Source organism: Brachyistius frenatus, unplaced genomic scaffold (genome assembly GCF_029030835.1).
Source record: "Brachyistius frenatus isolate BFR_SWC_R1_liver_20210118 unplaced genomic scaffold, ASM2903083v1 Contig_26, whole genome shotgun sequence".
NCBI classification, from domain to species: domain Eukaryota; kingdom Metazoa; phylum Chordata; class Actinopteri; family Embiotocidae; genus Brachyistius; species Brachyistius frenatus.
In genome coordinates this window covers 4,173,266-4,187,500 of record NW_027210625.1, presented here as the reverse complement: position 1 = coordinate 4,187,500, position 14,235 = coordinate 4,173,266, and the positions used below count along the sequence as shown (strand labels likewise).

The 14,235-nt window shown below is 44.1% G+C and overlaps 1 long non-coding RNA gene across 1 annotated transcript in view; it reads right to left on the bottom strand.

The window, feature by feature from the left end:
• Positions 1-13,982, bottom strand: part of LOC138620816 (uncharacterized) — a 37,053-nt gene extending 23,071 nt beyond the window's left edge. The window contains exons 1-2 of the long non-coding RNA XR_011310903.1: positions 13,955-13,982; positions 85-122 (exon numbers count right to left, since the gene is read on the bottom strand). This is a non-coding gene — a long non-coding RNA (uncharacterized lncRNA). The remainder of the gene's footprint in view (positions 1-84; positions 123-13,954) is intronic.
• Between the last annotated feature and the right edge of the window lie 253 nt (positions 13,983-14,235).

Sequence of the window (14,235 nt, the reverse complement as noted above, 5' to 3'; positions counted from 1 at the left end):
CAGGAGAGATTTAAATGAGAAAAAGAACAAACGGTTCGTGCACAGCAGGATTTTACTGATAACAGAAAGAGAAACGAATCCTACCTGAATGTCCACTGAAGAAACTTTAACAGCATGCGAGTCTTCATCAGCCGTCATATGTTGATGATGATGTCAGCTGTCATCACGTGACCAGAGTATGAAAACACATTAACAGAGGTTAGTAAAAGTCACATTTTCAAGGGCAACGATGAACTTTTAAACTCAATTTCTGAGTCAAACACAGAGGAAACAAGCCGTGCAGTAAAATTATGACCTAAACTGTCTGTTACAAATATGCATCTGAGTTTAAAGACTGACTTCTTGCTTTAAAAACTTTAACTCTCCAGAAGTTGTATTCATATATTGAAGCATCATTATTGTTGAGAACATTCTTTAATTCACAGCTAAAGGTTTAGATTTGTACTTTTTATACGAACTTTCCTACATCGCGAGGCTCATTAAAGAATCGTTTTATTCACTTTGCTGCTCCCAGATTTCAGCTATCAGTCCAATGTTACCAAAACCAAAAGAAAAGACGGACAATACCAGAGAATTCAGACCAAATAAGTTACAAATGTAAATAGTCTGTGAAAGGAACAAATGTCCACCTTGGTGCATTTTTCATTTTGTGCATGTTGAAACCAAACGGATAGCTTGAAATCGACTGAAATTACAGCTCATTTTTTTTGACAGTGAACAAATGTAAACAATAAAAACACAAACAGCTCTGAGACCTTTGCACCAAATGTGCTGAATTCTGTTTCCATTTTCCCGCAGTGGGTTTGTGTCCCTGAGCATGCAGATGACCACACACACACACACACACACACACACACACACACACACACACACACACACACACACACACACACACACACACACAGAACACACACAACACACACAACACACACACACTGCTGCTGTTGGTCTGCAGCTGCGTGCTCTCCACTCCATCTCTCTCGGTGCAATACAGTGAGGAGGCATGGGAGGCAATAAGAGGCATACGTCTCATTGGCCAAGTCTGTGAGGGGAGGAGAGTGTGTGTGTTTTTGTGTGTGTGTGTGTGTGTGTGTGTGTGTGTGTGTGTGTGTGTGTGTGTGTGTGTGTGTGTGTGTGTGTGTGTGTGTGTGTGTGTGTGACAGCCTGTGTCACACCACCAGATAGTTAGATACCACCGCCGGGGATTTGACATTTAGTGTTTTTTGACAAACTTCTGACGACCGTCTCCCGCAGATCATTATCAAAGCATATCTGTCTGTATAATCAAGATGAATGCTTCCGAACACAACGACGATCATTTTGTGGAGGAGCAACTCTCGAGGATCCAGCGAGGGAGGGGGCTGCATCACATGGGCGTGCTTAACACATACATTTCCATTTTCCCAAAGACAGATTTGTTGGCAGCGTGGATATAAAGCGACACCCCGGTGCTGACAATGTTTCTGTCAACTTATTGAATCTTCGATAGAGAAAGGGGGCAATCTCAGAGGCAGAGTGCAATCTAAAACATTGATAAATAAATACGGGAGATATGAATATGTTTGTTTGTTTGTTTGTTTGTGCTGGGTGTCGATTTAATCCCTGCACGCCTTAGAAACCTCCCCAAAGACTGATTGGTGTCGCGCACTGCAATTAACTCCACGAGCACCGTCTATAAATCAACTTCCTGAACTCGGCGTGGAGGAGATGATGTTTTTGAAATTAGCACCATCCGCCGCTCGTATTGTAGGGGAGGAGGAGAGGATGGAGGGAGGGTTGATTTTCAAAATAACGGCCCCTTTAATATGTGATATTCAGAAAGCACGCAGAAACAAGTTTCAGAAAATCACCTTCATTCTTCAAGGCGCCGCGGGGGGAAACGCACACACGCTCATTTTCTTGACGTTTCGAGTGGCGAGCGCACTTTTTTATTTTAACTGATCGCCTGTTTAGTTGCAATTGAAGCATCGGCGCCTCCCTCATATTCGCCTCCTGCGCTTTTATGGCATTATGAGCCATGAGCTGCTGTCAGTGCCTTCAGAAAAGGGGAGCATTTAGGTCAATTATCATTCTATTCAGAATCACGCTTGACTACTTAGATTAAGAAAAACACTTATTTGCCCACACGGTCCGAGCCGAGTAATATTTCTCTGACTGAGGCCAGCGTATCAAGAGGATGCTTTATTGCTTTACTTATTCATGTTTCATTTGCAATTCCTTGTGTGTGTGTGTTTGCAACCTCAAATATACCCACTGTGTGTGTGTGTGTGTTTGTGTGTGCATTCCCTTGCAAGTGCAGCTGATAACGCTAATCCTGTTTACTTCTCCTTTCCTCTCTGCTCAGTATTTCAAATATACCTTACGCCTTTCTCCACTTCAAGGCATATCCGTGGAAGAGAGCGCGGCCCCTGCCCTGGCGATCCAGCGCACACACACACACACACACACACACACACACGCACGGCAGAACAAAGGGAGTCCCCCCATATTCGATTCCCTCTCTGAATATGTAAAACACAGCAGCAGCAGCAGAGTCAACGCTGAGAAATTACCAGAACTATCTGGGCCATTGACAGGCCTCCCCTGTGGTCAAATGGGCTGAGGCCCTCCCTCCCCGCTCCGGTTTCTGTGGCTCTCCGTAGATAACCAGCAGGGAGGAGGAGATGCACTCGGGCGAGCTCTGGGAATCGGGTGTGGGGAATTCTCAGAGTGTGACTGCGGTGTTGCACTCTGCCCTTAAAGGCTCCTTAAAGGCTTCCCCCCCCCTAAATCTCCCCCGTTAAAGGGCCAGAATGAAGAGTTCTTGGGGGTTGGAGGATTTGTTTGAGGTTTATGGGGTCACTGAGAGACAGAGAGAGCTCTGACTTCACCTGCTGAGACTTTCTAACTTCTACTCGGTTGTAATTTCAAAAGGCTGCTTTTGTTTCTGCAGAAATAAAGTGCTTCATCGCTTGAAAACGTGCTCCGTAGTACGCTGATTGTAAAGGGTCAGTCCACCAACATTGTGATTCTTATGGTAGAAAATTACAAAATCAGTTGCCAGAAAATCTGCAAACTATCCTCACAACATTGTTTGTTTGTAGTTTGGTTTGTAATTTGGGTGCACTGGCCCTTTAATGACTGCTGATCCAATATTAAGTACACTCGGTTCACGAATGATTTTTTTTACAACGTGACACTACAGTGTCTGTATGGCTTGTTTAGCGCTGCACCGCTCACGAAGTACGATGACGTTTTTTCTGTTTCCTGTTTGAAATGCTTCATGTTTTGTACATTTTGTCTGATTTACCCGGTTTTGAAGCTGCACTTTAATAATTTGACTTTATTCTGAATAAAAAGAAGACTCAGCTGAACTCTGCGTACCTACAGAAAAAGATCGATCGATTAGAAATGAAATAGATTCAGTGACTCCGTTAAAGGATGGTATTATACGAGCAGGATGAAAGTGCCGTACAGTAAAAGTAGATTTTCTTTGCAGCCGTTCTGTTGACTGACAGTCAGAAGGTTGTAATAACTGGGCCCTTTTAGGTGATGATATTTTGAACCATTTGTGAGTCCCCTGACCCGTTGGCACCGACGCGGCCCTTCTTGGCCCGCCACCGGCGTCGGGGGAGATCCTGATTCACAGAAGCCATGGCTGCTCCTCAAACCCGCCGGCAGATGCTCACTCTCTCCTGCCTCGCCAGCCGGCAACATGCCTCCTCTGACATGCCTGTGTGTCTGTCTGCCCGACGCAGTCTGTCCATTCGTCCGTCCATCTGTCCGTCAAGCGGGAGAAGCCCGAAGCTTCGGTTATGAAAATGCACGCTGGTATTTAAAGGGGCAGCGAGGTATTTGTTTCCTTATTAAACATCCTTGAAATAATATCTAAAATTAGGGAGGGAAGCGGTTCATGGAAGGCAATATGTTCTCATGAATCATTGACTGGGTGACGCGTTTCTGTGCCCACGTTGGCTGATGAATGATTGATGGCAACATGTTGCTGTTCGCAGCCTCTTTCCTGTTTCTGGATATTTAAAGACAACAACTTGATTGTTAAGTTCAATGACAAGCCTCTTAAAGCTGCACTAATTTCTATCTTTGATATGAATCATGTTATTTTGGTTTACAGGTCCACACACCTCTACGGGTCTGGTTCAAACAGAACTGAAACAGGAATGAAAGTCATCAGCAGTGAGTGACACAGTCACCATATCAATGATATATGATATGAAAGTATGTCAGTGTTGACGTCGCCAAAAAACCTACTGATGCAACTTTAAAGATCAAATTATTACGTGAAACATATTTTTTAAAGACATTGTTTCTCTCTGTGAATGATATTAAACTGGTCTAAATGAAGGCTGACCACTCACTTTATAATGTCAGGCCTTAATACGTTGTTTTCATAATAAATCATACTGTATGTCACAATAAGGATGTAATGATACAATACAATTTGTACATTTTTAAAAACATTTTGGTCGACATTTGAATTGACTACGAGTTGTATTGCTGTTGTTACACACGCTGCTTAATTGATTGCTTGTAATTTTTGTTCTATTTCTATAATTGACCTTTTTTTTTAAACTATTGTCATACATAGACATAGAGAATATGTAGTACTTACTGTGTGAACACAAGCGGACATAACGACTATCATATAATTTTTGGTCCGATCTATAATAGAGAAACGTTGTACAATAGAAACGATGTTGTTTTCTATGATTTTGAACGTTGTAAATCTTCCACATACATCTCGTCTCGATCTGTTCTGGAGACTTAAACCTCATCACGATCTGTTTTTCTGAAATGACTCATGATGCTAAAGCGCTTCAACGTCAGGGATTTTAATGTGACCGTGCGCCTGTTACCGACATACGACTGTTTCTGCTTCCAGCTCAGCGTTTCAGAAATATTGTCACAGATTTTTACAAACTTTCTCGACAACACACTTGTCAATGAATAAATCATAGCATTAATGACTGCGAGTTTGTTTTTCTTGTGCGTGTTATTTTCTTCCTGTGGCTGATGAACCCTGGAATGGGGCATTGGCCATCTGCGGTCTTGTGTGTGCGTGTGCTTTAGTGTGTGTTGTGTGAGCTGTGGTCCAGCGTCCGCTGGGGAGACTCGGCTGCTGCCCCACTTTTCTCGCTCTCATGTCGGACCGGGACCATCTGACGGGGCTAAAGACCAGTGTCACATGTCTATATTTGGCGGCCGTCGTCGCCGCTGCCAGAGCTCAGCGCTGCAGTTGTTTTCCAAAATGCGCGGGGCAATCGATGATAATGAGGAAGGACATTTTAATTAGGGCTGTCGCAACCTGGGGACGACATGCGGGCTCGCTCGGCGGGGGGTTAGAGAGAGGACGGGAGGGGGTCTGGTCACCGTCACACCTCCTTCTGGGAGTTCGACTGGTGAAAGTCTCGCTGCATTTTTAGGAGGAAATTAAATGAAATCTGCATGAAGGGCTTTACTACAACGGACCGTCTTTGTTTCACATTTTCTCTGCTCAAGTTAAGAGCAGTGTGAAGTTGTCACTGTTCTGACTGGCTGTTTGGGCAGCACCTGCTCTGAGCCCCAATTAGCTGAACCTGCTGAGTGGAGGCCCTCCGGTTCAAAAGCTACAAACTGACCTGACTGGAAAGATTTCAGTCGATCGTGAGCAAGGCAACCAATCAGGACAAAGTCCAGCTGTGATGTACTTCATGCAGTTACCCTAGTTACCCATTTCTGACTTGCAAACACCATTCACGTGAACATCCAAATCATCCAAATCACAATTATGACGGTTAACTGGATTCTTTCTGAAAGCTCCCATACACCCAACCGGGCCTACGATGTCCGAGAAGACCTGGAACAAAGACCGTCGTTCGAGGAAATCAAACCAGACTTTTAAAAGACGGAGCACTAGATTTTTTTAATCGTCACGGGATCAACTTTGTAAAAGTGCTGACAAAAGCATCCTCGTGGAAATCTTTTCGTCACACGGCATTCGTGGTATTTCAGAAAACAACGACTCTTCTCGACATTTAACTGGACTTCCGCTAACCGACTGACCCTCCGTGTCTCCATACGTCGTCAGGTAATCTGTTGTTCTGCAGCAGAAGCCTCACGTTAGGAGGAGGAAACGAGAACGTGTCCACGTTCCACAGTAAGCACAGAAGAAACGGCTCACGCTAACATGTCTGAATGACAACCGTGCACATTGCTGACATGCAGCCTGGACAAGCATGTTGCCGCCTTCACAGTTTCCTGCCATGCCTGCAGGTTATTGTAAGCTATTTGCACATTGTGAAATCAAGTGATAAAAAAAAGAAATCAAAAGAGGGCAAAACTCATAACACAACATGAAATCTGACCAAAAGTGCCTGCAGAGAGGAACAGAAATGAAACTCATTAAACGTCAAGTCATTTCTGTGTGTGGAAGAAAAGAAACAGGAGAGAAAAGTCTGTGAATTCCAAAAATAGGGCTGTTTAAAATTAAAAATTGATGATCTCATAGGGGATTTATATGATAATATGCCCATCTTGCTCTACATTTACAGGTCTATTAGTTCACGCTCATATTCAGAGACTTCTAATGAGATCAATGAAGAATAAACTTTAACTCTGAGATCACCTCGGCAGCAAAGAACCGACTATGATAAGTATCGACTTTGTCTCCAAAATGTTTATGTTTATTAGAGACGTGCAAGAAAAATAAATATTTCATGACTGTGAAAATGTTTTATTTTCTGTGCACTGGCTATATGTGAGTGCTGGATGAAAACAAAGCAATAAGCCCCACTGCTACGATGTTTAATATTCATCCTACATCCCCGAGCAAAAACTATACAAGGTGTGAGAAGAAAGTCGCGCACAGAATCACACCACAAGTGCAAAAGTTGGGAATAACTGCATAAATTAGCGTCTGTGCCAGTAATGAAAGCGCCTCGCCTCTGTGCATGTGCACAAACAAAAGCAAAACAAATCCACTGCCCCATCTGAGCACGTCTTCACCTTATGAAAAATGAAAACAGGCTGAAAACCTGGAAAAAGCCAATGGCGAGTCGCGTTGCTCGCTAATCAACTAAAGGCAACATCAGAAAGAATAGGTAATTTGAGACACAAAAAGAATAAGTAATTTGGGAGGCACATACCCAAGTGGCCAAATTATTTATGCCTAATGGAACGGGGGGGAGTGGTGTGCATTCATTTGCAATTAACCGATCTGCTTTATTACCTGTCACTGGAAACGCTCGCTAATGCAGCTGAAAGGTCTGCAGAGTCTTTAATTACAGCGGGAGGTGTGCAGGCACTTCCTGTGGAAGCAGAGGGTTCGTACCTTTCCTCCGGTGTCTGTTGGGATCTGAACAAACTCTCCGCTGGCTTTAAAGGGGATCATTTCGCTCTACTTTGAGTTCCGGTTCATAAAGCTGCATCCAATAACTCAAACTATCTGCAACTCTGTGAAACTCCACAGCTGAGCTCTAATTACAAAAAAAAAAAAAGAAGCAATTTATATCAAAATATGTCTTTGAATTTGGGGCGACTTGTTAACTTCACCTGACTGTATTCAAGTCAAAATAATTTGCTCTAAATGATTTATTTCTCCTCTTCCTCCTCTTCCTGACCAAACACGCAAAGTGAGGAAGGTGTGGGCGGAGGCCGGACATCTGGCATCTCTACAGCTTTGCATCCCGCTGCATCTGTGGGACCGCGCCTAAGTCTGAACGACTCAATTAAATATGAAGGAATATATTTAAATACTAAGCCCCTCCCTCCTGTCCCGTTTCGCTCCGAAATACGTCACAATGCGAATGTTGACGACGATGAAGACGATCTTCTAACTTTTACCCAGACTGTCTGAGTTTCGCAGAGCGTATGTGACGCACGTTTAAATTTCTTGATGTTTGCATCCCTGTCGTCCTCCTGGGACAGTAAGGTCAAAATGCTCAAATAAAGAGGATAACGTAGCTCTAAATGATCAGTTACACATCAAATTGTGACATTTTAAAGTCCATCCAGCTTGTAGCAGCTTTTACTTCACGTACAGCAGATACATAACAGCGAAATCTCTCTCTGCTGAGACGCACATCTGCAGAAGTCGCTCTTCAAATATATGTAATGAGCCTGAGTGTTGGGGCGGCGTTGGCACAGCGTAGCAGCGCTGCGGTTGTGATTGGCTCTTCGCAGCCTGCATACCCAGAGGAGGCTCCCTTAAGAGCAGATCTCCTGTTAAGTATGAGATCCCTGAGAGGGGAAGTGTTGGAAGGACTCTGGTTTCTTTAAATATACCGCGCCGTCTGGGGAATATAATGGCTTCCATATATAATTAAGAAGAATCCGACGTTGGAGGCCTTATGTGTCTTTGTGCTGCACCTTAATGGCTGCAGCGGATCGGATCGGCGTGCGGCGCGCGGGGAACGCACAGGCTCCATTTAGACACGCTCAACACCGTTTACATTTTAGATTGTATTCCCTCGGAGGAAGCTCTTATGCAAAGAGCGAGGAATCACAGAGGCTTCAGTTCCTAGATGGACACGGATGTCAAGGTCAAAGGTCACAAGGACACAGAGCGGTTTCAGGCAGAAATAAAAGAAAGAAATAGAGCAACAAATCAGAACCAATTCCGACGGGAAGAAATAATCAGATAGAGCTGAAGTGGTTTTGTGACTTAACAGTAATTTGCACCGACAAATTAAGCTCCAACAGCCACGACAGGACCAAAGAAAATATTTCTTCAAACGTGATGCAGTTTAAACCACAAATCTTCCTCATGTCATCCGATCAGTCTGATTTCTGGTGGAAACAAGATGCGAGGACGCGACAAAGCACAGCAAGGGATCGATCGCATGCGGATACAAGTGGAAATGTGGGGAAGTGTACCAAAATAATGCAGTAAAATCATACTGCTGATGAAAACGCAGCCGATAACAACCGGGCAGAGAGGGAAATATAGATTGAGTGTGTTTTAGGGGACATAAAGAGCTGAAAACTGAACTGACAAGGTGAAAACGTTCCTTTTCAAGAGTGAAGCTTGACTTCCAGACATAATGATTGACAGATCCAGTTCAATCACCTCTGATTAAGTCTGATTAGTTGTGGTTCGATTCAGCAAAGCCTGCTCATCTGGAAACACGTGCAGTCAGTGCAGAATCCACATGAATACCGTTAGACTTAAACTTAACGTTACAGATCGACATCAAACTGAAACATCCTCCAAACGGTTCATTTAGCATCGCCCGCTTCAAGATCACATCACCGTGGCCTGTAAAAGCAGCTGCTCGTCGCCCCTCCCCGGCCCTGCGACTCGTCGTCCGAGTCGCCGCAGTGTGTAGTCAAAGTTTAGGAGAGCTCCAGGGGTCCTTCGGCAGGAAACGAGCGCTAATTGTGCTAATGAGCTTGTTTGGATAAGCCCTCGTTTCTCCCTCCGATGCCCCCTCGGCGGCACGAGCGGCCATCTGACTTCCAGAGACGCCGGGTTATGCGAGACGCACTCGGGATGGGCCGGCTCCGACGGTGACGGGCCCCCGGTCGAGGTTTGGTGTGCGGTGTGCCTGGCGCATCCATCACCGGTAATAAAGCTCTTTGACACGGAGGCCTGCTCTCATCCATCATCGCTCATTTAAGATACAAGTTTGGCTTGGGCGTGACAGAAGTGAGGGATTATTGCCATTAGAGGCAGATCTTTTGTTTTGATGGCCCCTCTTAATGGGGTTGCATTAGGGGGAAGTCCTAGGGGCCAGTTTTTGGGTGATTAAGCAAGCAACACATTTACAAGTCTCTAATTGAGAGAACAATGCCAGGAACCTACAGAGTGCAGAGCTGTAATGAACTGAGGCTCCCTGAACTAGCTTCATGATTAGCCAACGCTGCGGCTTGTGAATACGCAACAAACTGCTCTTCCTCCTGCTGCCGAGGAAGAGGGACTCCTTCACATCCAGATGTGTTTGTGTTGGTTCAGGGGATTATGGGAAGCAGACAACACCCGGCTGAAGTGGAGGGCAGAGGGAAAACTAGGTGGATTTCTTACGGCTGCTGAAGGAGGACTTCTTCAGTCGAATGTGATCGAATGTGCTGAATAACTTAAAATATAGAAAGAAGTAGATGTTTTAAGAATTTACCCACATCACACACACGCGTCATCCTTCCAGCAGATCACCGTTTCATGCTTTAAAACATGTCTGCAGAGGAGCTTGAAACAATTTGATTCAGTCAGTGTCAAGAAACACTCGTTTTTGTCGCTTTCTCACAACTTGTAAGTTGCTCAAAAGTTTGTCTTCCATCCAGCGAGTTTATCTTTTTAACTTTGTTCCATTCATGAATTTTCTGAGCTGTTCAGTAACTAAAATGATTCATAACCACAAAAAGTAGTTTGATGGCCAAAGATCATCAACTCGACTTTTATCTTCCGTAGGTTTTAATATAAACGAGGAGGGATGGTGTGTCGGAGGAGTATCCTGACGTGCTTCCAGGAAATGTTGAAAACTAGTTTTTTATTGGTGTCATTTGCTGCTGATTAATGAAACATGCTCTGTTCCGTCTCTCTCTGTCCTTGTCTTTGTTCACACTGAAGTGAAATCAGGTTAAGTGGATCATGTTCCTGCACTGTGATGTCATATTTCGCTGCAGCTCTGTATCTCAGGTTGTTGTGTGCCGTCTCGTGCCCTAATTAGAGAGCACGGAGGGAGAAAAAAAAAAAAAAAGAGAGAGAGACAGCCAAATGAAGCAGTAGTCACCTGAGATGAAGGACACATCCTCTGTGCCAGGAGACGCTTCACATTTGATTTTTTATTTATATTTCTGTGCCGTGCGATACTCGGGGAGAAAAAGAAGTGGGTCAACGAACAGATTTGCAGAAACCAACTTTGAAACATCCGTGTTGTCTGTCTGTCTCTGGTTAAACATAGTTTTGTATCCGATTCCCCAGTGCCAATTACTCATTAAAAATGTTTAACAACATTTTAATTGAAGAATTAATTACCTTCGGCTGGGCAAAATCCTCCTAAATTTCATCTGGGGAGTCATCAAATGTGCAGAGGAGCAGTCGTCAACTAAGTGTCAGCGAGTGGGTGACGGTGGTTGGCGCGGGAAAATTACATCAGCAATGAAAAGTGAGTCAACGGCGAGAGGCACGTGATAATTCATGAGTAAACACGTCGGTGAGTAAAAGCGCTACGATGTTCCTCACAACGTGTGACTCTTCATCCCGCAGAACTGCAGCTCGCAACGTCCCTGCCAAGACAAACACCATTCATAGGCTCTGCATTATTCACAGCGTTCGACTTCGAAACACAAAAACAAGGACAGCCGGAAAAAAAAAAGTCAAGATTTACTTTTTCCCCTTAAATAAATGCCTTAATCATCCCTTAATCTGGGCAAACACTCCCTAACGTAAAACACAAGGTCCTTAAAGCGACGAATTTAATGCCTTAATTTTCTGTTGTGTTGCCAGCTCAGAGGCCAGGCCGCTTCCATTTACCTTAAAGGGTTAGTTCGCCCAATTTCTTCTAACTTGACGAATGTGCTCTTGTTGTAAAAAAAAAAAAAAAAAAAAAAGTCTCTGTAATTTGGGTGAAGTAAGCCCTCAAGACCGGTCAAGTTCAAATTTACAAAAATAAAACCTTCCTCAGTGGAAGACGTCAGTATTACGGGCCGCAGGACTGACTGACGGCAACGGGCTCAAAACAAACTAAAAAATACAAATCAAATCCTGAATAGACTCCAAACTGGTTGATGGCGGGGTGCACCTACGTGGACGTATTCATGTGTTTTTTTTCATGCAGATCATACATGCAAACTTGAGGTAATTATCTTTGGGTTGCATGGAGATCAGCAGATAATAAAAAATCTGTCTGGGATACAATAGTCGTTTAACTGATTTGGTCGTTTTCAAAAAAATAAAACACAACAAAACAAAGCTCACATTAAGAGTCTGTTTTTTTGTGTTTTTTTTTAAAAGTAATACCGAGCTCAGACTTTAAATGTTTAGATTGACATCAATTTCCCACTAATCAACATCCTTTGTGCTGCTCGGAGCTCGAGCAAAAGCAGCGAGGGTAAACCTTGTGACTTGCACCTCTCCCCCCTCCCTTTGTCTGTCTCCTCTTTCTCTCCTTGCCTCCTATTTAGCCCATGCATTTGATTAGTTAATCGCCCCCCCCTCTCTCCCCCCGGTCCTCAGGTGGAGGCAGAGCGCTCGGGCTTCTCATCCAGCCAAGCTGTTCTTTTGGAAGGGAAAGGAGGCAGCTGTGTTTACAGCCCGGGTCCTGGCGTACATTTAGCAGAATCTATTATTCATATCGCTCAGTATCAGAGCGAGATCTCCAGCCACCTGTCTCGCTGACAAGCTCGCCCCCTTTTGTGGCGCTTTCCGTTCGGAGCAAATTACGCTCGTCTTGATGAATTGAGTTTTTATGAGCGTTGCTGTAGCGCCTGGGCATCCTCGTGCCGAGCCAGGGACCATCAGGGGCCCGTGGAGACTTCTCTAGTCAATGGGCAAATGTTTGGAAGAATGTAGATTGAGGGAGGGAAATCAGTGAGCTCATGTCTTCTGTCAGGCTGATTTCTGTCCACTGTCGACAGCTGTATTCCTGCCAGTCCTTCAGTGATGTCCTTACACCTGTCAGTGTTTGCTCCCCTCTCTCTCCCTGCCTGGCCTCCTTATTGTTGTTTACCTCTCTCGGCCCGCTGCTGGAAGAACAAAGGCTTCCTTCAGAACCGCTTTTCTCCAAGACGCAGCTACCTGATGAGTCTGCCGGCAAACTATCTCCCTTCTTTGACTCCGTGTGAACATTTTTAATTAACGGGGAGGTGCGTTAACTCCATGATAAGCACCCCCGATAAGTTATAACACGATTCATAATTTATAAAGATTTTTGCTTTCATCTTCACTAGTTTGCATAAAACTAATTACTCCGTAAATGGTATTCATTACAAAATATATTTTTTTCTCTTTCCACACAGACATCATCATGGCGCGCGGCTACCAAGTGCAGCTCTGGGACTGGTTTGCATGCAGAGTAGAAAGGTAATGATGAGTTGTTAGAGGCGGTGTCAGTGGCAGACCTGCCTGCTTCTGTTTGTACTCCACGAGCAAGTTAGCAGCTCAGATTCATTATTCTGCTGCAAGCTGCAGCGCAGAATTCACATTCAACCTGCCTCGTGCAAGTAAACCAGAGTCAGACGCATTTACCAAACAGATGTAAGAAAGGTTTGACACGGTGTCGTCGGTACAAAACCAACAGGAATACATGCGTTTAAAAATGTGCAACCACTCACTGCCGTCATTACGCAGACAAAATAGTCATCAGAAACCTGATTTGTAGGATATTTCCACATGCACTAACACACACACACACACACACACACACACACACACACACACACACACACACACACACACACACACACACACAAAAGGGACTTCCAAAATCCCAATTATAATTTTTTTTTAACCTTTAAAGTCTAGCCTGGAAATACACACGATACAAAGGATGTCCCTGCAATCTAATAAAAAAAAAAAACGACGAGCTGATTAACCTGCAGGGAGGTGACAGTCACACCTGTAACAGCAACCAAATGCACAGAAAACGGTTTTTATGATGATACAAATGTTTTTGTTGCACTACGTTGTGTTTTCTGCAGCTCTGTTATTATAAATGTAACTTGGAGGACACGACACCGAGTTATATTTTCAAAGTAAAAAAAAAAAAGGTCTGACAAGAAAATCCTAAGTGGATCTAAATGATTGAACCTTCATTATAAAGGAGTGATTGTTTTAAGTGTAATTATATTAATGCATTCATTTTAGAATACATTTATTTGCTCTGCGCACTTTCAAAAGATGTGTGTTATGGGGGTGCCTCCTGTTTGGGGCCCCGAAAAGACTAGGCTTGGCTTGGCCCGGCCCTGGCAGGAAGCCATATCGAATTAGAATCGATTCGATTTGGTGAAGATATCTCAAACTGTAGTTTTAAAACGTCCTTACCTGCACGGGAAACATTGTTGGCAGTCTGTGAACCTCAGAGAGTCTCGCAGCTTTAACTTCCTTCCTGAAAAGAAACAACAGCAAAACAAGTTTAGTTTCGGAGACTCGTGGTGAAAAAATAAAAACGGAAAAGTGAGACGTATAAATAAACATGACGAAACACATTGCTGCCTCGCGAGTCTGTTTTCAATTCCCATTCGATTAAAGTGTCTCTGCAGGAGCTGCTGAGGTTGGGTACGGGGTGAGGTGCAGGGACATAAATCAAAGCGGTCCAAGGAATA